The 25,810-nt window shown below is 45.8% G+C and overlaps 2 long non-coding RNA genes across 2 annotated transcripts in view; both read left to right on the top strand.

The window, feature by feature from the left end:
- The window catches only part of LOC110408197, a 57,293-nt gene that overhangs the window by 21,566 nt on the left and 9,917 nt on the right, over positions 1-25,810 (top strand). The window lies entirely within an intron of this gene.
- LOC110408200 lies at positions 1,036-25,132 on the top strand. The gene is made up of 3 exons (XR_002444219.1): positions 1,036-1,484; positions 9,089-18,373; positions 21,678-25,132. It is a non-coding gene; the product is annotated as an uncharacterized LOC110408200 (long non-coding RNA).

Raw genomic sequence — 25,810 nt, 5'->3', positions numbered from 1 at the left:
CCTTCCCTTCCCTTCCCTTCCCTTCCCTTCCCTTCCCTTCCCTCTCCCTCCTCAAGACAAGTTGATGAGAGATTAATTCTCAGCTCTGATAGCCATTGTCTCCTTCTGCAGGTTCATCAGGTGCAACATGGGCTCAAGCTTGTCTGAACCTTGATGATAAGCTCTCCTTGTTAAAAGCCATTATATTTGCTACTAGCTGAGTATAATTCTGACTGACTACTGCAGTTCTCCTCTGCATGTAATTGAATTCATATTCATCATAAAGCAATGAAAAATAAATTGTGTGTGTGTTTTTTCCCCCTCATAAAGCAAGGCATGCCGCTGGCTCTGCCTTCTCTGTAATCTTCCCTTTTGCAGTGTATTGTAATAGAATTCATGGGAACAGAACAGTTGAAATAGATTGTGCATTTTTGACCCACCTAGCAGAAAGAGAGCTTTATTTCAATGCTGAGGAGGAATTGATTAATTCAGTTTTCTTCAGGGGAAAGCTAAAACCTTAGTTTAAGATGCTTCAGTGCCAAAGAAGAGAGCTTGCTCAGCTGGAAGCTAAGGTGGTATTGCAGAGGTCACTAATCAGTTGTTTTGAGTCTTAGGTCTTAAAGGCTTTATGCAGAGTTTCTAAGTTCAAGCCTCAGTAGCTCATGCAGATGAAGATTTTCAAAAGACCTGCTAAAATCATACAATCATTAAGATTGGAAAAGACCACTGAGATGATCATCAAGTCCAACCCCATCCCATTCCCACCATGCCCACTGACCATGTCCCTCAGTGCCACATCTCCACGGTTCTGGAACACCTCCAGGGATGGTGACTGCACCACCTCCCCGGGCAGCCTGTGCCAATGCCAAATTCTCTTTCTGAGAAGAAATTCTTCCTAACATCCAGCCTAATCCTGTGTTTAGTGCTGGTTGGGATCAGCTCAAGGCCCACAGTTGTCCCACAGTTATTGGCTATCACCATGGCAATGACACCAGCTGGATGTGTGAGAGATGTGCTCCGGGGCTCTGGGGATCGTGCTCCCGAGATACTTCAAAGCTGAGGGCACCGGACATGGCTTTGTGCTGTTCATGTCCTGAGGCCTTGTTGCTGTCCTGGAACTGATGGCTTCCATTGTGTTTCTCTGCCAAATAGCCATCATCTTCTGAAGGAGATGTCAAAATATTGATGCCTCCTAAATTCTTTTAAAAATGCTCTTGCCTGCACATCCCATGCGTGACAGCAAGTTGGTGGGCAGCTGGCCAGCTGGAGCCCCTGCACCACCCGTCTTTGTATAACCTTTTCTTTTGTTTTCCTGTATTTGAAAGGATCCAGAAGCCAGGATCGTATGGTGCCTGTGAGTGAGGCTGCTACTGCGCCGTAGAGGCCTGTCAGAAAGGCTCTGACAGGAAGAAAATATGTTTTCTGCAGCCCCTGGCTTCCTGCCAGCTGCACGATAGCTGCCACGGAGACAGGAGCCCAGACGGTCCTAATACATCATAATATTAGTGAGTTTTGTTCAACAAAGGGTTCAAATGTCTTTCCAGTTAATTATTAATTTCATTACAGTGAAATCATTAATTACATTTTAATACTGAAAGACGTGGCTTCTGCAATTTATGAAATGTACACTGGGAAAAGAATTAAGGAGGAATTCAGTGGTAATGAGTCCTGAGAGCTGTGAGTGTGCCTGGGGAGCTGGAGAGGCCGTGGTCCTCTGCGGGTTCCCACTTCTTGGCCTGTCCTTTCTCCTCTTCTTTTTCCCAGCTTGTGCTGACAAGCAGTATAGAATCACAGAATCATTAAGATTGGAAAGACCACTAAGATCATCTAGTCAAACCATCAACCCATTCCTGTGGCCGCTCTAGTCCATGTCGCTCAATATGACATCTGTCCTTTCCTTGAACACCTCTGGGGACGGTGACTCCACCACCTCCCTGGGCAGCCTGTGCCAGTGCCTGACCAGTAGGATGTGGATGACAAGCATGGCAGACGTGTGAGCAGCACTGGGCTACTGCTGCCCTGCGTAGGATGAAATTTCCATGCTAAATCAACAACAGTTGCACATCAGAAATTCCATATCCTTCCTTAACCTCACTTGGGTTGGCTGTCCTCCAGGAAAGCCCTTCTCTGTTGCAGTGAAACCTCCCTGAAGGAGTGTAGGGCCGGGTTAGTCTGTGGGCTCCTGAGGAAGACCTCTGCCACAGATGATGTCTGTGCCTGTAGTTCAGGGGAGGAACTTCTTTCTCTGCCACCACTCCGATGGTGGTACTCAACCATATGGTGGGATGAGACGGGTTAAGACTTGACTGTGCTGCAAGGTGATACAAGCAGCACCTCCTCTGAGACCAAGACTGGGCCGCCTTTGCTCTGGGCAGTTTGCTCTGGTGGCTGTGCCATACCCAAGGGAAGAGCTGAGGCTGCGATGATATAATTACAGTCAGCAATTGTTAAAATAATTCATCTGTTTTCTGCTTGATGAGAGAAGTCGTGAATTAAAACCTGCAAAAAGGAAATCTGATGCATGACACGGTAACCCTACTGGGCATTTGACAGTCTTCTCTAAATTAGAAGTCTATTTTGAAGGCTGTTCCTTGGAGCATCATATTCTGCATGAATACTCTCTCTGTTTTCACTGTTATAGTTTTGGTATCTCTATAACTCAGTAAGTAGGAATTACCACGCAGGATCAGAAAAGCAGTTTCCTCAGGTCAGAATCCCATCTCTGCTAGGGCCACTGCAGCAGCCTCAAGATGGGGCATGAGAAAGGCAGAGGGAGAGTAGGCAGAGAGAAAGACAATGCCAATATGCCGATGTTAAATAACAAAGAGGAACTGTCATCCTAGAGGATTTCTTACACAGTTCTTTCTGAGCACATCTTTTAAATGTGTCATTTATTCCTGGTTTTACTGAAGGGGAAACTGAGGAGTAAAGAGGCAAAATAACTCATTTGAGATTATTGTCTGTGAAAGGCAACAGGGAAGGGAGCTCAGACCTTGTGTCTCTCTCCAGCATTTCATGTGTTAGGTGTTGCTAACTGCTGGTTTCTGTGCTTTCTGTTCATATGAAGGTTCTTCTAAAACCATTACTTCTGTATTTGTTGTTTTTTTTCCCACAGATACTGTTATTTTTGTCTGTACAGCTTTTGAGGTAGCATCATCAAAACTGAACGCAGTACTCAAGTGAGATCATGTCATTGGCTTTTACAACAGCACATTGATATGGGCATCCAGATGCTCTGCTTGCTTTGATTCCTTTGTGTTGTCTCATGCTGGTGCACAGCGTTGTTTCCAATGGCTTGCAATTAGTTTAGACCCCGTCAGTAGGTCTTAATTGTTTTCAAGGAATGATGAGGTAAAAAAAAAAAAGAAAATGTATTCAAGCAATGACTATGTAATGTTCCCCTTTCTAACTGATGATGGCAGTCTCACCCTCCTCTCAATAACAGAGAAAAAGACAGATATTCGAACTTCTGATAACTTCAAAAAGGGTGATCAAGAATGCACACAGGCGCAAACAAGTGTGTATATCTTTGCATGTAATGTGATTTTTATAAATAATTCCTCCTTCAGTTTTTCATCTGATTTGCCTCCCTTGCCAATGGGACTGGATGGATAGGGCCTTCTTTCCTGGGTGTTCCATCTGTGCCTGTCTGTAGGCTTCAGGTTAACCAACAGATTTGTCTGGGCCCATGGAAGTCCTTGAAGCACTCTCCATAGCCGGCTGAGCTTGAAAAGGGCTTGTTTGAACCCTTATGGGGTTGCTTTAGAGTCTGGTGGGTAGAGATGCAGAAGGTGGGATCTGCAGAGTCCCTGTCACAGCTACTGGTATAGAGGAGTGAGGATTTCCAGAATGGGATGTTGTAGGTGGCCACCAGACGTGGAGGACTGAGGTCTTGAGCGGAATGAATACAAAGCCAGGTTGCAAGGGAGAAGACAGTCTGGCCTTCCTCATCTAACCATGGTGGGATTTCTGTATGGCCACAGGGCACTAAGTGCTTCGCCTACTGGTCTGTGAATGCTGGCTCATGCTGAGTATGTCGAGGAGTTCATGGATGTATGTGTTACGTTAATGCACCAGCAGGCTGGCTGGGAAAGGAGAGGGAGACTGGGAAATGATTTAGGGTGCAGCCAGCTCTGAGATGTTGCTGTTGCAGCAGGTCTCTTCCAGAGCTTGCTGTGAAGTATTGTAAGGGCACCTCATCCCTTACATGTGAAAAATGCAGTTCTTCCAGACCAGTAAAGAGGGTTCAGATGCCACCATGTATGATCCAGAGGAGCATTCTAAAATTAAGTGCATTTGTATTATGAGTGTGATTCTATGGTTCAGTGCTCAGGAGGGCATTTTTTAATTTTTGATTTCAATACACCTCTTTTCTCCCTAGCAACTGGGCACTTCCAGCACTGCCATGTATCAGAGAATGACTGGGAAGAAAAACCAGATTGCTGGAAAAAAGCAGCAGGAGCCACTGTGGCAGTAGAGGGAATTACCACAAAGTCAATGTTGGAAGTCTCTGGCCTTCCAAGGTTGGTTGAGTTTGATGTTTCAGACGTAGTGACAGAGCACCTGGGTTTTCCCATGATGTCAGCAGATGGATTAACTTAAAAATGTGGTAGAACAGCCAGCCTGATCCTCCTACCCTAACCTCACCAGAGACGTACCGACACCTGGCTTCCACAGCAGCAGGAAGAAACCAGCACTTATCCTCAGATGCTTAAACTGATTGCATCCCTGATCCGTTTGGTCAGCCTCTGAATGCCACTTCCCCTTGCTTGAGTCATTTAATCACCGCTGCCAATCAGCACCATTGAACAGAGCAACAATACATCTCAAAGCTCAATCACCTTCACAATCTTCTCACTGTCAGTGCATGTGTCTCCCCGCAGGGCGGAATTACTGTAGATGAGATGCAGGGTGGTTTTGTAATTGAAATGTCCGCTCATAGGTGCGTGTGTCTCATGAGGACGTGTGACTATGTGTGTATAAACGGGGATGTGTGCCGTGCTTTAAAATGCAGACTAAGTGTTGGGGGCAGCATGCATTCAAAAAGGAAATTATGCATTGAAACAGAATTTGCATCTTCTTAACTATTCAGTCAGCTGAGAAATACGCCAAGAAGCAGCAGCAGTGTGCAAGGCTTGTGGTGACACTCAGCAGAGCAGGCTCACATGGGGATGAGTCATGGAATCATAGAATCATTGAGCTTGGACAAGATCATCTAGAGACCCTGTGCAGGGAGGACTTGGTGCTAAATTGCCTCATTGTCATCATGTGGTGCAAGCCACTTGCATTCCTCTTCCTAAATTCAGCGTCTTTCTCTGGAAATTGCCTGGTGGGAAGAGGATCTGGGGCCTTGGGGACCCTTCTCAGCTTTGTGGAGAGGGCGGTCCCAGCTACGTGCTGGCAGCCCATGCCTCGGGGAGGCTGGGAAGTCTCCCTGCCCGCCTTCCCATCTCTTGCCCTTTCCTCCCCAGAAAAATGTTCTCTGAAGTTTGCATTTCCATGTAGAAACGCTCAATCCAAATCAAATTTCAAACTTCAAATTTCAAATTTCAGATCAAGAAATGGTGATTTTCCTGCAACGAATCTCTTCCACTGAAATTTTTCCAATACTAATAGCTGTCCATTCCTCATTCCTTTTCAGCTTTCTCCCCAGCTTTCTCTCTGCTTCATCCCTCCTGATATTCAGCAGCCAGAGATAAACCTTTGTATCCTCTGTACTCTGGAGCAGCCTTCACAAACACTGCTTTGCTTTCTGGGAAAGTCCAAGCAGCAGGGACACCTGCTAGCTTTGGGTTATGCTAAGGGGCACCCGGTCCTGCAGCCCTTGTGCTCAGTAGCATTGCTGGGATCATTGGCTTTTGACCCTCTGTATAGTGCAAGGCTGGTGGTATGTAATGGTCTGTTGTGATTCATCACTCATGCATCTAGATACTAATTATAATCCGCCTCTTATGTATGCCACTAGCCTATAATTTTAATCCCAAACATTTGTGTGTGTAATGAGGCAGTGCTTTTGTGCCTTACATCCTGGTGTAAGCCTGTGATTTGCACCATGCTGGAAATACAAAATCAAATAAGAGGGAATAAAAATAAAACAGCGGAAAACTTTTGCCCTTTGAATTTGGCATATAAAAAGTGTTGTGATGACTTCAAAATTTGCAAAGCAAACAACTGAATGTGCATGTGTCTGTAGCCATGTATATCAAGGTAACTTTCAAAGCCCAGGTTTTCTTCTCAGATGCTCAACAAAGCAAATCTTGATATCTGTTGACCCAGGGGGAATGCTGTGAGCAGGATCAAACTGGAGTTGTTTCTGCCTTTGACTTAGCAGGACAGAATGCGAGCATGGCTGCATGCACATGGAGCTGCTTCCCACTGGCTGGGCATTAGTCCTGGGGGCTCTCAGCAAAAACTTTGCTGCCTCCATTGGAAACTTCTGGGCTCCACACAGCCAGTGCTGGGACCTGAGGGGTGTGGGGTAATTTGCTGCACACATAATGTTCAGGGTACAGATACTCTGTCATTGCCATCTCTAACAAGGCAATTCCTGCAACAGCTGTACTAGGGCCTGATGGCCGTGTGAGCTGGTGGACTGTGGGACAAATGGGATGGAGATGGCTGAAGAAGTGGGAGCTGTCAGGAAATGTGTTCTTATTAAGCTCTACCAAATCAGGAAAATGCTCCACAAGGTGAAAGATGATCATGAAGAGTCTGGGGGTTCTGGGCAACTTCCCTGTAAGGAATGGTAGGAAATGAATTGTAGGAAATGAGTGGAAAGGAGGAGTCCTGGGAGCTGGATGACATGACAAGAAAGGGAGATATGATGAGCAAGGCCAGTGAGCACAAGGGCACACACACGGCCCTGTAAGCTGTGCCCTAAAATGTCAATGCAGCATCAGGCACTGGGTGCTCAAGAGCTCTGGGCCAAGTGTTGAGGCTGCAGTGAGGAACAAAGTGCTTGAAGTGCTTGGCTGTGCTCTTCTCACGGCTTCTGTAGATCTGAGGGAAAGAAAATGTGTGTGTTGAACAACTCATCAGTTTAACAGTTATTTGATGAAAACCATGAGAGAGAATGAGCAGGCAGCAAATTAAAAAAACCCTAACACTGGGATTTCGGTGCTGGAAGAAGGAACCATCTTTCCTTGGAGAATGATACTGTGGCAGAAAAGAGGAGGTACTGAGCAGGAAAAAGCTGAAGTTATATGTTTTAAAATGGCTGCAAAAGAAACTGCTCCTTTTGCCTGCCTCTTCAAGCAAGCTGCCTTGGATGGATGCTTTCCCCAGTAATGAAAATTATATGATTTCCTCTTGCAGACCGGAGTGGTGCAGTATTTGTATGTATGTATTTGTATGTAGGGAGTATTTTGGTGTCTTGCATGGGTCATTGAAAAACCGCCTGGAAAATTGGATCAGGAGCTATGGGGAACATTCCTGCCACAGCAGGAAAATGCTCTGGATATAGCAAGTGACCAAAGGGTTCTGAAATATCCTATTGTATGCAGTAATTGTTTCTACTTACGGACACAGAAATATATATTTTATTTTCCCCCTCTGATTTTTTGTTGTTTTTTTAATAATAGCACTTCCTTCACATTCAATAGCCCTTCTTATACTTCCATTTTACCTCTGTATTAAGACCTGATGATCCATTAAGGCAAATCCTGTATTTCGAATTGCACCTAAATTGATACTGCAACATGGTCTGCCTGCCTCAAAACCGCTTCCATTCTCTTCTGCTGGAGATCAGATGGATTTTTTCCTTCTGAAAACAAATGAGGATTTTGATTATATGTGTCATTCAGACTGCAGTTCCATCTTATTAAACAGTTCCAGGCAGTTGATGCTGGGAACATTGTAATAAGGACTCCAACATCTGAGACTGTTTAGTTGAATTTGTTGGCCAATTCCATGTACTTAGTCAGGAAATTCTGGCTGTGGCTAAGTACAAACTAAAAGGCATATGAAACAATAGAAATTAGCGTTTTACTGTATCACTAATATTTTAAGAGCTTTAAGATGGCAGCTGTTCATTTCTACACGTTCCAAGGCCTTAAGAAAAATGACTCTCCTGACTTCTTTCGTCAGTGTACACCTTGGCACTGCAGGATTGTTTGGCCTGGAGAAGAGAAGGCTGTGGAGAAACCTCATTGCGGCCTTCCAATTCCAATGCCTTCCCCACTTGAGGGGAGCTTATAAGCGGGAGGGGGAGTGACTTTTTGTACAGTCTGTGGACTTTTGTACAGTGAGGAGGAAATTCATTACCCAGAGGTGGTATGGTCCTGGCACTGCTGCCCAGAGCTGTGGGTGCCCATCCCTGGAGGTGCCCGAGGCCGTGGCTGGGCCCTGTGCAGCCTGAGCTGGTAGGGGACAACTGGATGATCTTTGTGGTCTCTTCCAACCTAAGGCGTTCTATGATTCTTTGATTACAATTCAAGTGTGCATTAATCTTTTTTTCCCAAGCAGGCGCTGATTCATCAGCCCTGATCCAAAGAAGGATTCTGCATTCTTCATTTCTAGGTATCAGTCGTTCTTGAGGGACAAGCATGCTGGAAGAGTGCTTGACTCCGTGTGGCAGTTGAGGGGATGAGTTCCCTCTGTGGGAGCAGAGGACTTGCATTTGTCCATGGGAGGCCCTCAATCTGGAATACTTTCCTAAGGAAAGTGCTTCCAAATCTTTCTTTAAAGTAGAGCTAATTGAATTTTTTTAATTCACATATAAATGCACGTCTCTAGCCACTCCCCAGATCTCCAGGGAGCAGACTGGGCTGGGGGGTCAGGTTAGTCCCTGCTAAATCAAGGTTACTGAGCACGGAGGAATGAGATTAATGGAGGTGGAGAATGCAAGTGAAGACGTGGAATAATGTGACTGTGGGTGTGTAGAGGTTGGATTTAAAAAAAATAGTACAAATTTTATCAATTTGCACAGATCTCACTCAAACGAGGGTTACCTGAGCACATGTGCTGTGCAAACAAGACAAATTCCCCTGCCTTTGGTTAATCGATCCAGCTGGCTGGGAGATAGATTCCTGCCCTAAGGGCTGGGATTTTTTTAGGTTTTTGTTTTATTCTTTTGTGTGTTTTGAAATTCACTAGTGAATGTGAAATGCAGGTTCTGCTGCTGGAGACTACAGGCAGACCAGTGCGAAGGGGATGTGCACTGCAGCTGTGCACTCCATCCTGGTTCAGAGGTTGGGAGATTTCAGCCACCAGAGGAACAAACTAACAGTGTCTCAGCACTTCTGTAGTTCCTGCCTGGAGCCTGCACAACAACTTCGAGGTCATACCTAATTTTTTTTTGCCCCCTCCTATTTGCTCTGCTTCCCCTCAGGCCTCATACAGACGTACTTTCCTCCCAGCAGTGTCAGAGCAGACTGGAAAGCATCGACTGGTGTTTAAGACAAGGTGCCCACTGCAGAAAGGATCTAGAGGAACCTGCTCTGCACATCACTCCAGCTTCCTCCACCCTAGGCAAAGAACGACTTGTAGGAGCTTTTCCCATGGTTTGAGTAAAATCCCATTAAAAGGCCACCAGAGGGGGTAGCTTCCTCTGCTGCAGCAAAGACCCAGAGAGCGGGCGCCAGCATGGCACACATTACCGCTATTATTTATAGCGCTCTACCTATACTTATGCAAGTGGTGCTAATTAGTAGATGGAATTAGCCAACTGCTCTCGGCAGCATAATTGTAAATAATTTCCTAACGTTTCACTCCCTCAGTAATGAGTTTCTCCTGGAAACACAAAAGATGAACTACTGATAATCTGGCAGTTTCCAGCAAGATGACAGACATTAATTACATGAGATTAGGATGTGATCCTCCACTTTACGTCAGTTTGGGATTTCTAGGCAGAGCTGAATCTTAGGACTTACTGGACTCTTGTCAATAGCATTTTATGAACCGTTGTTTGTTTGTTTTTCTGTGATTTTAAGCCGCCTTTTAGCTTTACTTTTTCCCACACACCTAGCCACCATCAACTATTTTGCAGACAGAACTGCTGGGCCCGATTTTCTGATAAGGTAGTCCTGTAATTATGCCTGAAAAGCAGGTAAAGAGTCAAGATAATTTGTATTTAAAAATGACTGTGCCAACAGGCCGGCCCACTGAGTGTTCAGGGATGGAGCCAGGCACTGGTTGCCTTTATGATCAGGCAGATATTTACTGAAGCATGGGATGTCAGCTCCAGGAGAGCGGTGCCAATGATGGCAGGAAGGAAAATAATCACTGACTGAGGTCATGTCAGCAAACTGGACCTTATCTTTGTTGTTTTTCAAGGGGCTCTGCTGACTGCTGAAGGCCGTTGGGAACTCCCTTTGAGTTAAGGTGCGAATGCTGGAGCTGAGGTGGAATCCCAACCACATGGAGAAGCTCCATCTGCTGATGCAGCTGTGATTCAACAAGAATTTTCTCAGGTTCCTCTTAACCTAGTGCTGACCAAATCCCTTCTTCAGGAAGGTCGCAGTTGTCACTCACGCAGGTATGAAACCAGGAGCAAGGATACAGACTTAAGCTAAAGAAGTTCCTTTTTTAAATTTCTACCTGATGCTCAGTCGTTCTTATGAATTCTGAATCAGACATTGGGTAGTTTCCACATTTGTAGGAAAATGGAATTTGGTGCATGGTAATCTTGCTGTTTTCTCCGTGTTCACTAGTTTTCTATAAATAATACAAATGCATGATAATCACCACTGGAACTGTTCGCTAAAACAAGAAAGGAGACATTATTCATTAAAATAGAAAGATATTCATAGACACTTGCTGGAACAAAATCCCCGAGCATCAGGATATTCAGAAACACTGTTTGCTTTCTGAGCATTTGCAAACAGCCGGTTTCTGTTCCTGCTGCTGCTGCTGTTTGCTGCTGTGCCATCTTGGGAGTGGAACGATGTCTTCTAATTTCCCCACCTGTGCCTTGGGATGACGACCCTGTGCCATGTTCATGGTGCTCCACCTCCCTCCTGGTGGCCTGTGAGCTCCTAGCACAACGCCTGGGTGCAGCTTAACCGCTTGCTTTCGGGTCCCACCAGGACACTCTGGTGCTGATAGCATGTGGGACCTTCTTCCCTTCCAGTGCTGTGCTGGCATCCTCACGTTTGGCATGATTTGGCTAAGTGCTAGAGGTCAGTGCTCAAACTATCCTACATGTGTTGGTGCTCGAGTCCTGCTGATTTAAAAGGGAGTTAATGGTTTAAATGCCTTTGAAAATCTGTGCCTCGGAGCCTGAACTGCACAAACTCAGCCTCAATTACCAAATTCAGCCATCAGTATTTAAAGCAGAGCACAGCTAGGTGAACAAGGATATCCTACTCCAGCCTCAGGGGCTGAGGTTCAACAGTTGTCACCATTTATATTTCCTGAAAGCCACTGGGACCTTTACATTGACCAGCAGCACTGATGCTCCCAGCTGCTTCAGATGTGTGCTGTCACCCGATGCTGCACTCCAGGGCTGCCCACATTTCCTACAAGTTCCACAGCCTCCATCTGCACGGGCAAATCATGGTGTTATTCTCCCTCCCTGCAACTTTTCAATCAGCAGAAACATCTCTCACCTCACTTCACCTAATTAACTGTCAGGAGTTGATCTTTGGGCTGAAATTGGTATCTGAAGTAGTAATGTGTGAACAAGCTTTACTGATGGATTTTGTTATTTATTGGTAAGCAGAATGCAAACTGACAAAGAGCTGGTTCAGCTGAAGGTTACTTCATCTATTTGTTTCTGTTATTGTTGTTTTTTCTTTAATGTAATAACTTGATATTGAATTAATTTGTTTACCAGGCTAGCCTTAGCCACATCCCTCCTTTGAGGGCAATTTTATGGAACCCTAACAATTAATAATAAGAGCAGTCTGTAAACGCACTGCCCTCCTTCATTCTCCAGCCATCCTTCAGCCCCCGTGCAGGTCAGCGAGCCCCACGCCGTGTCTCACCACGAGCTGCTCAGAGTGCTGCCAGGCTGTAAGGGTTTGGGCTGAGAGCATCTGCAGAAAAATTCTGCAGCTGCTTTGGTTGGGAAAAAGACTTCAGAGAAAGAACACAAAGGGAGATGTGTTGTTTTACTCATCCTAGCTGACAAAAAAAGCCCAGCAATCTGTCCACTCAGAAGGTCCTCCTTGCTTTAGGGCTGGGATTTGAAACTTCCTTTGAGGTTTTTCTTGTTTTGAATCTACACTGAATGTGTCCCCTCCACGCATTCAGAATAATGGAGATGAGTTGCTGTGAATGCTGACTCCCAGTTTTGTTTGCATAGGTGTGCTCAGGTGCTACAGGAGGAGTGTAGGACACCGCAGACCTGCAGAAAGCAAACGCAGGCACAGGGCAGAGCGCTCTCCCCTGCCCTTATGGGCCCTTTGCTGATGCTCAGGCAGCATGTAATGAGAAGTTACCAGCTTCCTCTTCCATGCATCCCACATCCTGTGGTTCCACAGGGCAGTGGCTGGGGATGGGGGTTTGTGCAGTTTTTCCATCTGCTCCCTCATTTTGAGCCTGTTTCTTCTGGCTGGGGACACCTCTTTATCTGCGTTCTTGAGTAAGAACTCAGATCTTCAATGCTCGTTGCTGAAAATATCTCATAAACAAGGGAATATTGAAATTTTACATAGAACACGCACAAAAAGCTGAGATCTTAATTCCTATATCTACCCACTGGCATTTAATATTATCTCCTATCTTCTTCCACTTGCGTTCCCTTTCCTTATCTTATGCTCATCCTGAAAGTACCTAATATCTAAATTGATTGTGTTTTGGTTGTATCTAGATGAGAACAGACCAATTCCAGAAGATGAGCTCTCAGTTCATTATATGTCTTCTTAATTGGACTTATTTGGAGTTAGAAAGCCAAATATTCTACTGGCAGAAACTGTTGACACTAGAGGAACATTTGGCCATCAAAATCATGTGCTTTTTATTGCTGTGTGTTATTTATTAGCTCATATAGCACCTTTAATTAAATGTCGCTGCACAGTGATGTATATCCATTAATTTTGCATTAATGCACACCCCATCAAGTGCATTCTGGAGCCTGGCACTGGGATGCTGGGGAGTCTTGCTTCAGATACCAACTCACTCTGACCTTAGGTGTGTCTGTGAGAGGGTGGGTTGATGCTTCCTGCCCCGAATGATGCACAGCAGCACTTGGAGATCTTTTGGAGAAAGCGCAGTATGAAAACAGTATTTAAATCTGGATGGAGTTGTTTGATAACCTTTGGCCTTCTGGATGCTGAATGCTTTTCCAAATAAAGACTCAACATGTGTAAAGGAGGACACAAAGGTCTGCAAATATTTGCTTATGCTTTTAGAAGCTCTCCAGGCACATTTGCAGAGCAAAGTGCTGCGCTAAAGCAGCAGAAGGGCTGGCAGAGGTAGAGCACAGCAGTACAGAGCAGGATCCCAAACAGTGAAAAGAGAAATTTTTTTTGCATGATGAAGATGCAGCCCTGCCTCTCCCAGGTTTGCTCCCTTGTTGCAGGAACTCGGACAGGTCAGGTTTGCTTTGTGGAGCTGCCCTCGTTAAAAAAAAAAAAAGGTGAAATTCTTGTACAGCTATTCTGTGGCAGGAGAATTTCAAATGTGCTATGTTCATGTCCACGAAGATGCTGGAGGAAGAGTGCCGTGTGGGCAGAGAGCTGGGGACATTTGGATAGAGGGCGAGCAGCGGGGCAATAAATGGCCATGGTAAGTTCATTGACGTTTGTGCTGGCTCGACTGGCTGCGTGCTTATGGATTGTCTGCCTGCCTAATGGAAAATAAGTGTTTATTTCACTTTTGTTTATGGTCAGTATCTCCCAAGATTCGTTTTCTGGCTGCTGTGCGTTACTCTATGCTATGTTGTTTGGATGTGGAAGTAATGAGATAGTAATTCACCCTCTTGAAATACCGCTCGAAATCCTGGTCCTCCTGAGCACCATGCATAGATACCACAAACCCTTGGAGGGCTGGGACTTCATCCCCCCTGCTGAATATCTCATCTTTATTGAACCTGGAGAGCTTTCTAATAAAAATGTGCATCTGAATCAGCCATCGGGCAGTCGGAATGGTCTTTTGGCTCTGGTCTGGCATCACATCGAGGGGCTGGGGTGTCCCAGCATCTTCTGAGCAGCACAGGAGGCACAGCAGCCTCTGGGGAAGGTGCTCCAGCCCCACTGTTTGTCAGACCTGCTGGACGCACCGATTCTTGCCAACTGAGGATCCAGTATGTGCAGTCTGGTTGAGCTTTGATTTCTGCTCAGATTCCACCTTCCGTTAGCTCTCCGGGAGCATTTCTTTGACAGGAGAAATTTTTCACTCTCTTCAAAAAAAAAGCAGCTGCGTTTTGGGTGAAGCTGCCACGTTCAGTACATCTGCACACCCGCATGCACTGCCAGGCATGCACAGAGCCTCATTTTGCATAATTACATTGGTTTTTAACCATGGCAATATATTCAGATCTTCAGACACCCGGCTGTCAGATCCAGCTCTCTAACTGCCACCCTGCAGGAAAAGCAACTGCATCAGAGCAAAGGCAGTGGTGAAGAGCTCAAGGTGCCTTCAAGCAGGGCCATGGGGGCAGCAGGAGCCTTTTGGGTTGACCACGGCAAAGGGGGAAGCCACCCAAACTGGCTGTCAAAGCAAACCTCAGGTGGTCAAGAATAATTGGGAAGTACCTCCAGCAAAGGAAAATGAACTTTAATGGATGAGTTGATCCTTCATCTTTCAGTTTGTGGTGATGGATCTGCTTGTTGAGGTTCCTCAGCCTCCAGTGCCAAAGTTCTTGGTCTGAGTAAGGAGGAGGCAGAAGCTCTGCAGCTAAGTGGAAGGGTGAAAAAACAAAAATAAAACAAAAGCAGCCACTTACTACTTCCCCTACCCAGCTTCTTTCCCATGCAAACCAGAATGCAATGATTCTCCCGAGCTTTCTCCCTTCTGCCCACTTGGGCTGAGCAATGGACAATTTGATCTCCTGCTCTCAGCACTGCTTTTAAGAAAGGCCATTTCTGAAGGAGCAGTCCTGCCCAACAGTAATTACACTTTCCAATGAATAGTTCCTTGTTGTTGGATCCTGGTGTACTTCACTGAATTCTGATGCTGTTCGCTGCAGACCGGCTGAGGACGCGAGTGACTTGAGATCTGCCAGGGCTGATGCAGGGAGGACTGATCCTGCTCCAGGGCAAGAAAATAAACGAGGCAATCTCATGAGGCCCCTCAGGCCCTGAGCTCCCGCTATGCAGGAGTCACACACATGCCTATCTCTTTATATTTAACAATACTGAAGAAAAAGCCCTGTCCTATGACAGTGAAACGGCACTGCTGCGAAGCTGAGAAAACATCATTCTTCTGCAGAAATTAAGTAGAAAAATGCAGCTGTCTGCTCTTCAGAGTTTTTAAGGACACTGGAAGATAGTCTTCTTTCTTTCCTCATGTGGTCCAAGAGCTGAAGTCACTTAAATGAGAAACTTCAGAAAGTTAAAAGAGGGAAAATATTTTGCTGATTTTTCCTTTTTTCCTCTTTGTTTTTTTTTAATAAATGCCATTGGCGTACAATAGACATGAGGAACCATAATGCTGTCTTTCCCTCTCATCTCCATTCAAAAAAAAAAAGCAAAAAAAAAAGGAAAACATTTAGGGATGGAGCCAGAGCATGATCTTGATTACTGCATCCAGATGTAATGCTGAAGTGAATCTCGTGCTGTAAATACAACAGTTTCAGGCTCCCACTTGTGTAACAGAGATAAAAATCTAACACAGGGGCTCCAAAAAGCTCTCCTGCACCTTCCAAGGCTCAGTCGGGCCCACATGCAAAGTCCAAAATAAACTGAATTTACTGGAAAATCCCCAAGATTATGTCTAGAGCGATTCCAAGACTTTTCTGCTTTCCAATTCAAATGAGCCCTATTACACATCAGGAATGTCTGGAGGAGAAATACAGCCTGTTTCATAAAGCCTTATTATATATTTTAATGCACACAGTGTAAACATGAACATGTCTCCTGGATATTTTGTTGTTTCAGTTTTATAATTCTGTGTGCTCTTCGGTTACTTACTTAGTAAAAATCTTCAGGAAAAAAAAACACTTTTGTGATATTTATTTTTTCTCCACGAAGGCTACAGCTGCTGATCCCAACTGTGCTTCATGGGCGTGTTTCAGTCATTCAGTTAACTTTGATCTGACGGAGGTGTAACAGATTGGGATGAGTCAAGTAGTGCCATTGAAGAAAGACACGAAACCCAGGCGACGATAACCTTGTGGCGGGCACTCATCCACCCCCAAAATGATGTTAAACTCTTTGTTGGCTTCGCATAACGTACATCGGCAGTTAAGAGCACCCTTAGGCCTCTTTTCCATCACCAATGGACGTCCAGAAGTTGTGTATGTCCTTGCTTTGCCGTGCATCACAGATGACCCTACAGGCCTCTCCTGCTCTACCCCCCGCACTGTTAGCACGCAGTGCCTGTCTGAGAAGGGCCACCTATTGCCAAAGGCTCAGACACGGACCTTCACACCAGACCCAGACTGAGAACAGGCTACAGATGCCTGCTTTTGCAGGTTGGATGAAGCAGATCTGGTCAGGCTTCTCCTGTTGCCTCCCTCAACTCTCTGCAGCTACCTTTGCTGTGTCCTTCACACCACGGCAAAAGCCAGGTCCACGAATGGAAAAAGCCATGGGTTTCGTGAGGACCTGTAGTGCGTGGTTTAGTTCTTGGCTAAAGAAAGAGGGAATTTCGAATTCTTCCAGGAATGGATAAAGACAAGAAGAAAATCCAAGCAGGTTTGCTCAGATCAAGGAACCCTGCAGCATAATCCCACATCACTCTGAGGCAAAAGGTCAGGCTGGCCCTTTCCCTAGTGAGTTGACATCAAGGTAGTGGTGCCCATGAACCAGCATATTTCTTTCATCTGACATGAACAAAGAACAGAAAAAATTCTGTTTAAGACATTTATGCCTCAAGGACCCAATTCCTCCTTCATATGACACAAAGAAAAACTTTCAACCTGGCATCTCAATCAGAGCGATACCAGAAACAAAATACATGTTCCTCAAGCACTAAGGTAGTGGAAGATAGTGCTAGAAGGACATGCAGATAAGTCAGTGCAGCTGTCACAGGGCCCTGCAGGCGCATACAGGCCCTAATCACCCTGAAGAGCTTTGGCTGGGCCCCGGGGCTGTGTTAGACTCAGGCCCTTGGCCTCGTTCTTCTTTTGAGCCGGGCTGTGTTGTGCTGTGTCTGCCTTTGCTCCTTGCTGCCTCCAGTGTGGCTGCTTGGGGTGGCCTTGGCACTTCCTTACCCCATGGGTTTGTGTGGTGGTGGCTGGACGGGGCCAGGCCGGGGATGGTAGCTGTCCCCTGGGTTCCAGATGGGAAAGTGACATTTTGGCCAAAATGCAATAAGGCTGTTAACGCATTTCTGGCACTGAGCTGAGCACGGGGTGCTTCTGCTGTGCCTTGGTGCCATGGAAGGCTGGTGACCTTTTAACACGTTCCCTTTTAGCAGCAATCACATTGCTTAGACAACTTCTTAGACGTGAAATAATGCCTTTTTCTTTCAGGAGCAGAAAGGTACAGTACCAGGGCATTCAAACATCTGTTTCATTTTGCATTTTCAATTCTAACTCAGATAATGGGAGCTTTCACATCACAGGAAAGAAAAAACAGCAAGAGTCCCCATTATTTACCAATCTACAGAGGTATGAATCACAGAGCTGGTAAAGCCCCATGCCTGTGTGATTTGGGTCTTATGGGTTATTAGTATAACCGGCTCGTGAGGCTCTTTTTTAACATGCAAATGGAAATGCTTTATTTATTGTGGGTGGGACTGATTCCCCTCCAGAGGGGTCCCCGTTGAACCTAGCATTACTTGCACCGATCGCAGGAGGAGGGGTGTGATTTCTTTAGTCCCATGAAGCCCTTCTTTAAAGCTCAGCTTCGTGTTCTCTGCCGCTGAGCTCCCTTGCAGGCTGGTAGTTACTGTGGCACTAACAGCTTCAGTAGGAGCTAAAGGGCTTGTGGGGCTGGGAAAGCTAAATACCATGGTCTGTGTGCCTGCTTAGTTGTACTGAAGCTGGTGCTACAGGCAGTGCTGCTCAGACTGTGATTTGTAAGGGCATTTCAGTGGATGTTGGCAACGTAAAGCATTACTCTTCTAAGAAGCAAGGATTTCTTCTTGTTCCTTTTCAAGCTCCCTGAGCAAGTTGGAGTCCTGCAGCATGAAGTCTTTCCCTTTGCTTTTGGGGACCGCTGGGTTTGCCCCCAGCCAGCAGAGGCATGAAGACACAGCACGGTGCAGTTGGTCAGTGGAAGGCAGGGCTGATCTCCCTACCTGCAGGCTAGTCATGCTAATTAACTGTATCTTTTTTCAGGATGCTCCTATCTCAAAAAGAAGTTTAGTCACTGTATTGTGATTAAGAGTTCCTCTACTTAATCAGGTTAGTGGTTTCAAGGATGGTAATCTCGACCTACATAAAAGTACTTGTTTGCTCTATCTAAGGATGCACATACAAAGACTTGTAAAAAGGTTAGTTCTTCCTTGACTGACAACAAGAGGTTCGTGAATTCATGCTGAGATTGCACGTGGGTGTGCAAACTGCCCGTTCCAAGACTCAAGGGAAAGCGCTGCTGCAGCACCACAGAGATCTCTGGTTAGGGTTTGTATTTTGCTCTTTCAGCTTGATATGGTACAGAACATTGGATGTTCCTGAACCTATCTTAGGAATGTACCACACTCTCCTCAAACTACCTGAAGCTGCGTATATATAGCATAAGATCCCTAAGCAATTACTTAATAAATCTGCAGCTGTTGAGCATGTGGATTTTCTTGTGTTCTTCTAGAAAGGGATACATTGAGCAGCTTCCAAAACCCACAGTGTGAAATCTATCTTGCTGTAAGAAGTAGATCTAAAGAAGAGAACTTTGTCAGTAATGTCCTCTGCAGTGATGCTTTAAGATGCTTTAAGGCCTTCACAAATAAATTTTTCAGATAAAGTAAATGAGAAGATAAGTCGTAAGAGCAATGAGAGAGGCAGGAAGGATGCTGCAGGGGAGGGAAGAGCAAGGGTTTGTCTGCTGGTTCTGATGCAGCTTTGATGCTTTTCCCTTCCTCGCAAGGGGAATGACAGGGGCTGCAAATATATTCATTTTCCTCCTGCAATAAATCTCACTGGACAAACTGTTGTCAGGAAAAAGAAAAAAAAAACCAACAAACCTGCTGTTTTCCAGATGGGGAAGCAGCTCTGTGACATGAGCCTTGGTCTGAGAATAATGCAGTGATTATATTTATTTTCTTGGTGCGGAGGTGGCCATTCATTGCACACAGAGACGGCAACACCCCGCTGAGTGACAGCGGAGCTGCACAGCCTGCTGATGGAGCAAAGTGGGCAGCAAAACTGAGGGCACCGGGGGCATCAAGTTGTCAAATAATTGCACTGCTGGAATGTTGCGTAGCAACAACTGAGATCCTCTGTGGTTTTGCAGTCAGAGTGTGGGCTTTGTACAAGCCTCATCTGCCATACAGTTGGCGAAGAGTTACATCCAAAAACACGAAGTGAGTGGGCACATTGTGCATAAACACAGCTAGTGGATGGGCTTGCGGTGGTCTTCACAATTGGCAGCCAGTGCTTTCAGTTTGTTCCTCTTAAAAGCCTGTCCTGATGAAGGTATTAAACACAATCCTGCAAAGCTGATGAATTTTTTCTACCCAGCTTGGCCAAGGCATGCCTTCCTACACATCACTGACGTCCCAGAAAGGCAGTGGTGATCCCTGGTTCTACTGAAGCACGCAATGCAGGTTGATGGGACCATGCCAGCACTGTCTTCTCTGTTTTTCACCGGGATTTCCTCCCGCCTTTTCCTGTAGCCTGTGCCATGTAGGGATCTCTTCTGCCAGCAAAGCTCTGTGCCCAGTGATTAGCAAAAATGTTAATCACTGAACTCTTTAAGTCTAAAGCAGCAGTGGAAAAGTTCCCATGCTGCACTCATGCTCCTGCACCACCGAGCCCTCTGCCCCATGTTTTCTGCAGCAAATATTGAGTGGTTTGATTACATGTGGCTCTGCTTTGCCATGAAGCATCTTGCTGGCTGGCTTCAAATTGCATAGATTCACAAGAGACATTTCCTATGGCCCCTCCTACACTGCAATTAGAAGGGCAAGGTCAAATAAACACCGAAAAGAATTCCTCTCTTTCCAGTGGTTTGTTTGGGCCCTACATATGTCAGCTGGAGACGGCTTTTGTGCAGCCTGAAACCACTCCAGTACTCATAAATAAATAAGTCATAAAATCGCCAGCTCAAAGACACGGCACGTTATTGTGTTGGAAACAGCTTTCTCATTCCTACTGTGAAGGTCAAAAAGCAAAGCTCAGCCCCTGACCCCTGCCAAGTGAACACTGACAGCCCTGGCAATGAAAGCTCAGCTCGTGCGGTCCAGGCACTGTCAGCTTGGTCTGTCTCATGCATGCATACCATGGGTGAGAAGCCTGCAGTGGGCTCCCTCTGGGAGCATCTCTCTGCCCATCCTGCACCTGTTGCAAATCTCCTTTGTGCTGGGTGGTGTGAAGTTTGTGCCAGGCCAGGCAAAGCCACCCAGACATTTTCAGTCTTCCAAACAGGAGTCAGAGGATGCTGAAATGCTTCATTTCCCTTAATGCAAGAACCTTCTAATTTCCAGCCTAAACTTACTCTTTGCCCCAGGCCATAATTTTTCATTTGTTCTTTTGTCACCGTTATATTTTATATCTGTGATGAGGACAAATTGGAGATTTAATTAGCATTGCTAGAAAGCTTTGCACTGCGTACAAATGGAAAAAACTCTTGCAATAATCACAATACAGTTACTGCTTTCATATGATTAGCTGAAATTACATTGATTTTCTTCGTCCTATATTTCACATAAAACCATCTTTTCATCAGCAGTATGCACAAATGTTACCCTATGGGGGGCTGCTGTAGTTGCTCTAGATTTTAAGAAACCACAATAGCTTGTTTGTAAATATGTCCCATAATTTATAGCACTATTACTCCCTTTGTGACAGTTTGGAAAAGAAACAGCTGATGAAGACCTGGAGATGTGTAAAACTACCCGAGAGAGGGAGGGGATGGATGGAGGTTGACTGCTCACTATTTTCCCTGGTACAGGAATTAAGGGGCTTTGTAGGAAGCCAGGAGAAGCCAAAACAAATCCAGAACAGGAGCTAAAAGTTGGCTCTTCCTGCCCTGGTCTGTGGCAGCCCAGCTACAGCTGTACCCCCTCCAGGTATGCAGTGAGCAAAAAATAAATAAATAAAAATAAATTCATTTTATTGCACAAATATATCTTTCCTCTGATGCTATTCATGTATGTAACTCATGTTACGTGTGAAGCCCTGAGGTTAAGAAGTGTTTTAAAACCTGAAGACTTAACGGAGGTGGACAGGAGAAATTTGAAGAGCATGAAAGCACCTCCATTGATTTCAGTTGCGGGCGGCTTTGTAGAAGTACCCAATTTACAGGTGTAAGTAAATTATTCCAGCAGCGTGAATCATTGCAGGTGTATATATCGGAATTCCTACTAAAGGGGGTTCTTTTCTCTCTGACCACTTAAGAGCATTATAAAAGAACCAAGGAGGTATCGTTTGTGCTAACTCAGTGAAATAAAACAAAGCTTACTGTAGGTTGACTCTTTCTATGAACGTGTCGTTTTTTTTCCTTCTGAATAATGTTCCTTTTATCATGCCAGAACATCACTCTTCTTCCCAGGCTCCGCCTGTCCCACCTCTGCGGTCCTTGTGCCAATGCTGACTGCCTTGTTACTTGGAATTGCTGCAGAAAGTCCAGAAGGATTCCAGGAGAAGCGTTGATTCTCCACCGAACATATGGAGAGGTGGAAATGGTGCTCCTCGGCCTATCTGCCATTTGATGCTCAGGAAGGGAGGAAGGAAGGAAAACCAAACGTTTCTGTGCCGAGGGGTTTCTCCAGCCTTATCACGGCCTCGCTTCCTTTGCTAGATGTTCTCTGAAGCGGTGGAAGAGGGGAGCTAACTCCGTGTTTTCCTCTCAGGGTAAATAAGATCATGGATTTCTGCGGGTGGTCTTGGCACTGGCGCAGTCTTGTTGGCTTCTTCTAGAAACTGGAATTGAGCTCAGCTCCAGCTCTGATTTTGTAGATATAGAAACAGAACTTTGGTGCAAATGCTTCTGAGCCTCTGCTGCTTCATACACTCCTTTGGAGGTCTGGTTAATGCTCCAAAGCGCAGCGCTAACCCCATCGTAAAGCACGTAGTTAATGACTGCTAGTAAAAAATGGTCTTTATTTTCTCTATGTTCCATATATATGTCTTATGAAGGACTGCTGGGGTGAGGTGTAGGATGGAGAACTGGAATTAATATGGATGTGCTCCAGCATGGATTGGGGCAGTGAAGGGATGGCGGTGGCTGGGGAGCCTGGCTGGGTGAGGAGATGCCTTCTCCACTCTTGGCTGGCCGTCCTTCGGCCGAGCAAATTCAGATGTTTGAAAATGATGACGTCCAACTCTGGAAGTAATTATGCACATTCAGTTCTCGTGGAACAGACTGAGAATTGTTTCTGAAAAATCCTCTGGGAATCCAGAGGTGAAGTGGGTTAGGAGGCAGGGGGTTCTCGGGGAGTTCTGTGGGTTCAGTTCGGGAGGTATTGATCTGTGCAGTAAGCGTTGAAAATTCTGAATTTCTTCACATAGCTGCAACCAGGAAGGAGATCTGCTGTCCAAAATACTGGATTTTGCCCTGATGTATACAATATATTTTATAGCCCATAGAACTATTCACTCCTTGAGACATTTTTCCGTGGGCCTAGCTATAGGCCAGCTCAAATACGTACTAAGGCCACAATACACTGTAAGGCTGGCCCAGCATTTCTCATTTTATGGCTTTTTTGCTAGTTACAACTGCAATTTTCTGCATTGGGAACCTGGCTCAGTCCAAATCCTTTTTGAAAGGTCTCGGCAAAAGTGACTGAGCAATACGTCGTTGGGAAATGTAGTGTTTTATGAGTGTGAAGGGTGACTTCTGCTGTTGGAAGGAGGAGAGCTGTGTGCTCTCATCCGGGGTTTCAGGGTGTCACAGCCACATCCGCCTGTCCCAGAGCACGCTTCGCAGAGGTGGAAGTTTTCACATTGAGAGAAATGGACAGTGGAGGCAGGAGGCTCATCTTAGTAGTTCTGCTGGGCTGAATCCAGAAAGCCAGATGAGGCTCCTTCTGATCAGCAAATGTGTTTTAACTGGCTTCAGCAAACCCAGATGTACATCCACGGAGTTAGCTCCCCTGGAGTAAACTCTCCTGTTGTGTGCTTCCAGTCTGAAAGCGTGGTTTAGCTACAGGACCTTCTTAGCGAGCACATCTGCTGTGCAAATTTGTGCAGCATCACATCTGCCTGCAGAGGTCTGTGAGGGAGGAAAAAAAAAGGAGGTTTAATTTCTGGCTTGCACAGTGCTAACAAAACAAATACAAGACAAGTTACGGTTTGAATCTACCTCGTAGACCAACACTCTTATCCCCATGCAACAGGCTGGTTCTGCTTTGCAGCGTATTGTGGGGAAGTGCCAGAAGGGAGAGCTGGGCCAGAATCTGACCCATAGGGACTCTGCAGCCTTTTGTATGTAAGACCACTGTGCTTTCACCATACCCAGCAGTTCATGTGCTGTTACACAGGTTTTCTGTAAGAAAGTTCGTAAAGAAAAAAGTAATCTCAAGTAATAAACTGTCTTATGTTGCTACCAAAACTTCCACCAGCTCTCAAATTGCGTACCTAAAGATCAGTTTCTCTCTGACTTCTTTGTTCTGACCACGGTCCTGGTGGCATCTCAGTAGCTTCTGTGCCAGCAAAGTCCCTATCTGTGATGCCGTATCTCAGCCCTCCAGCCCACCAGCATCTCCAGGATGCTCCACGTTTCCCCTGCTCCCACCGCCCTCCTCAGCACCAGTGCTGGGAGCACTCACAGGAGGATGGAGAGGAAAGGTGCCCCATGGAGCTCTTCCTTCTGCCATCTCTTCCCAGTTGTGTGCCTGCCCACACACCAGCGCTCCTGTGTCACTGTTTACTACTCAGGCAGTGACAGGGAAAGTATTTTTCTCCTCCCAGGCTACAACTGCCGACAGTTAGCCTTCAGTAACATAATGACCAGCCAGTGTGAAACTGTTAAAATTACCTCATAAATAACTCCTAATGCTCAGAGAACTGGGAGTTGTGGCTCATGGATAAATTACTCGCTGCCATTATGGAGCATTAAACCATGGCTAATATGGAGGTCTCCATAGGGGCTTCATTAAACACCAGAGGATTCCCATAGATTTAACCATTGGGGAGCTGCACAGCTCTCACTGCCTGTCAGCTCTATCATGTTAGAGATAATGCACTTCTGCACAGGAGGAGCAGGGATACTAATGGACAGCAAAATGCCTCCATATGAGAAAAATAAAAAAATCCCAACGTTGTTAACACTCTGTGGCAGAATGCTGTTTGCAGCAAGCTTTGAGTTGTCTGTATTGTTTAGAAGTTGTTTCTTTTTGCATGAAGACGTTAAGGGAGCTTGATAGGAATTAGTCTTCTTCCAGCCAAGATGCAGGTAAGGGGTAGCAGCTCGAGCTGCCCTGCCAGCCATGGCCATCTCCAAATCTCTGTAGCTGGCTTGGCTGGGAGAGATGCGCTGCAGTGTGTTCATTGGCTGCCTGTGGCAGATCAGAGCTACCAGGGGCATGTCCACCTGTGCCACCGTCGCAGCTCACATTGCCTGGTGGAGGTACCCTCTGACAAGATGCATCCTCACCTACATCTGCATGGCCAAGCACTGACACTGGGTACCTCCACCCAGCCATGGTTACCGAACAGTGTTAGGGAGCCCCAGGCTTCCCATGATCAAGGGAGCTGAGAACTGAACTCATGCATGGTTGGAATCACCCCTCAGGCTCCCTCCGCTGTGGGCTGCATTGCAGTGATGCAGCTGCTCCTCACGCTGTGCAGGGCTGTGCAGCTTTCAGCATGCAAAGGGTCCTGTGCACTTGTGCTTGCAGAGCACGGATGCCCTTCTGCAGCAAAGGCCAGAAGAACAGATGGTGCCTACCAGCTGAGATCTGGGGAGGCTTAATGGCCATCATGGAAGTATTTATAGCTTCTTCTTGTACAAAACTTTTGGAATTACCACCAATACAAACTGTATTTCTGAACTATGTTTTTCCATTCATATCCCCTTTTCTATTGCTGCTATACTATAAATAATTTTAATATTAAAATATTAAAATCTTTAAATCACTATTTACATTTTAATGTGTTCAGTATTACTGTTGTGTCAAAGATATGTCCTCTTCGTCACTCTAGTGAAATTGTTCATAGTCTCAAAGCTATTGTGTCATTCACATGTAATTAATGTGCCCACACCACTGGCGATTCTACTGACACTAATTAGAGGTGTGAACAGGAATTCACATGCGGCAGCATTCCCCATTGGGTTTCCATTTCTCTCATTCCAACCCACTGCTTCAGCTGAGCAGTGGGTGGGCAACAGCAAAGCACGTGAGTGTGATCTCATTGTGGCACCATGAGCACTGCATCCATGGGAAAGCTGTAGCTTTTCCCTGTGAAGTTGGCACCTGATGGTTTTGAGGGCTGACCAATTCTCAGTGCACTCTTTAGACAGCAGTGTGGTTGCCAGCGCAGCCCTGATGGCATCCAGCCATACCTGGCTTTCTACTTGTGTATAGGAGGACTGCCAAACAAGAGAGCCTTGATTATTTGGAAGTTGTGCAAGGACAAGGTCAGTTCTGGCTAGGAGTACTGGTGCTACACTGGATGAGTGCAAACCATTGCCATCTACTTACAGATAGAATCACAGAATCATTAAGGTTGGAAAAGACCACT

Source organism: Numida meleagris, chromosome 19 (genome assembly GCF_002078875.1).
Source record: "Numida meleagris isolate 19003 breed g44 Domestic line chromosome 19, NumMel1.0, whole genome shotgun sequence".
Taxonomy (NCBI): Eukaryota; Metazoa; Chordata; class Aves; order Galliformes; family Numididae; genus Numida; species Numida meleagris.
Note: the sequence above shows the minus strand (reverse complement) of the source record. Positions and strands in the feature narration are given on the sequence as shown.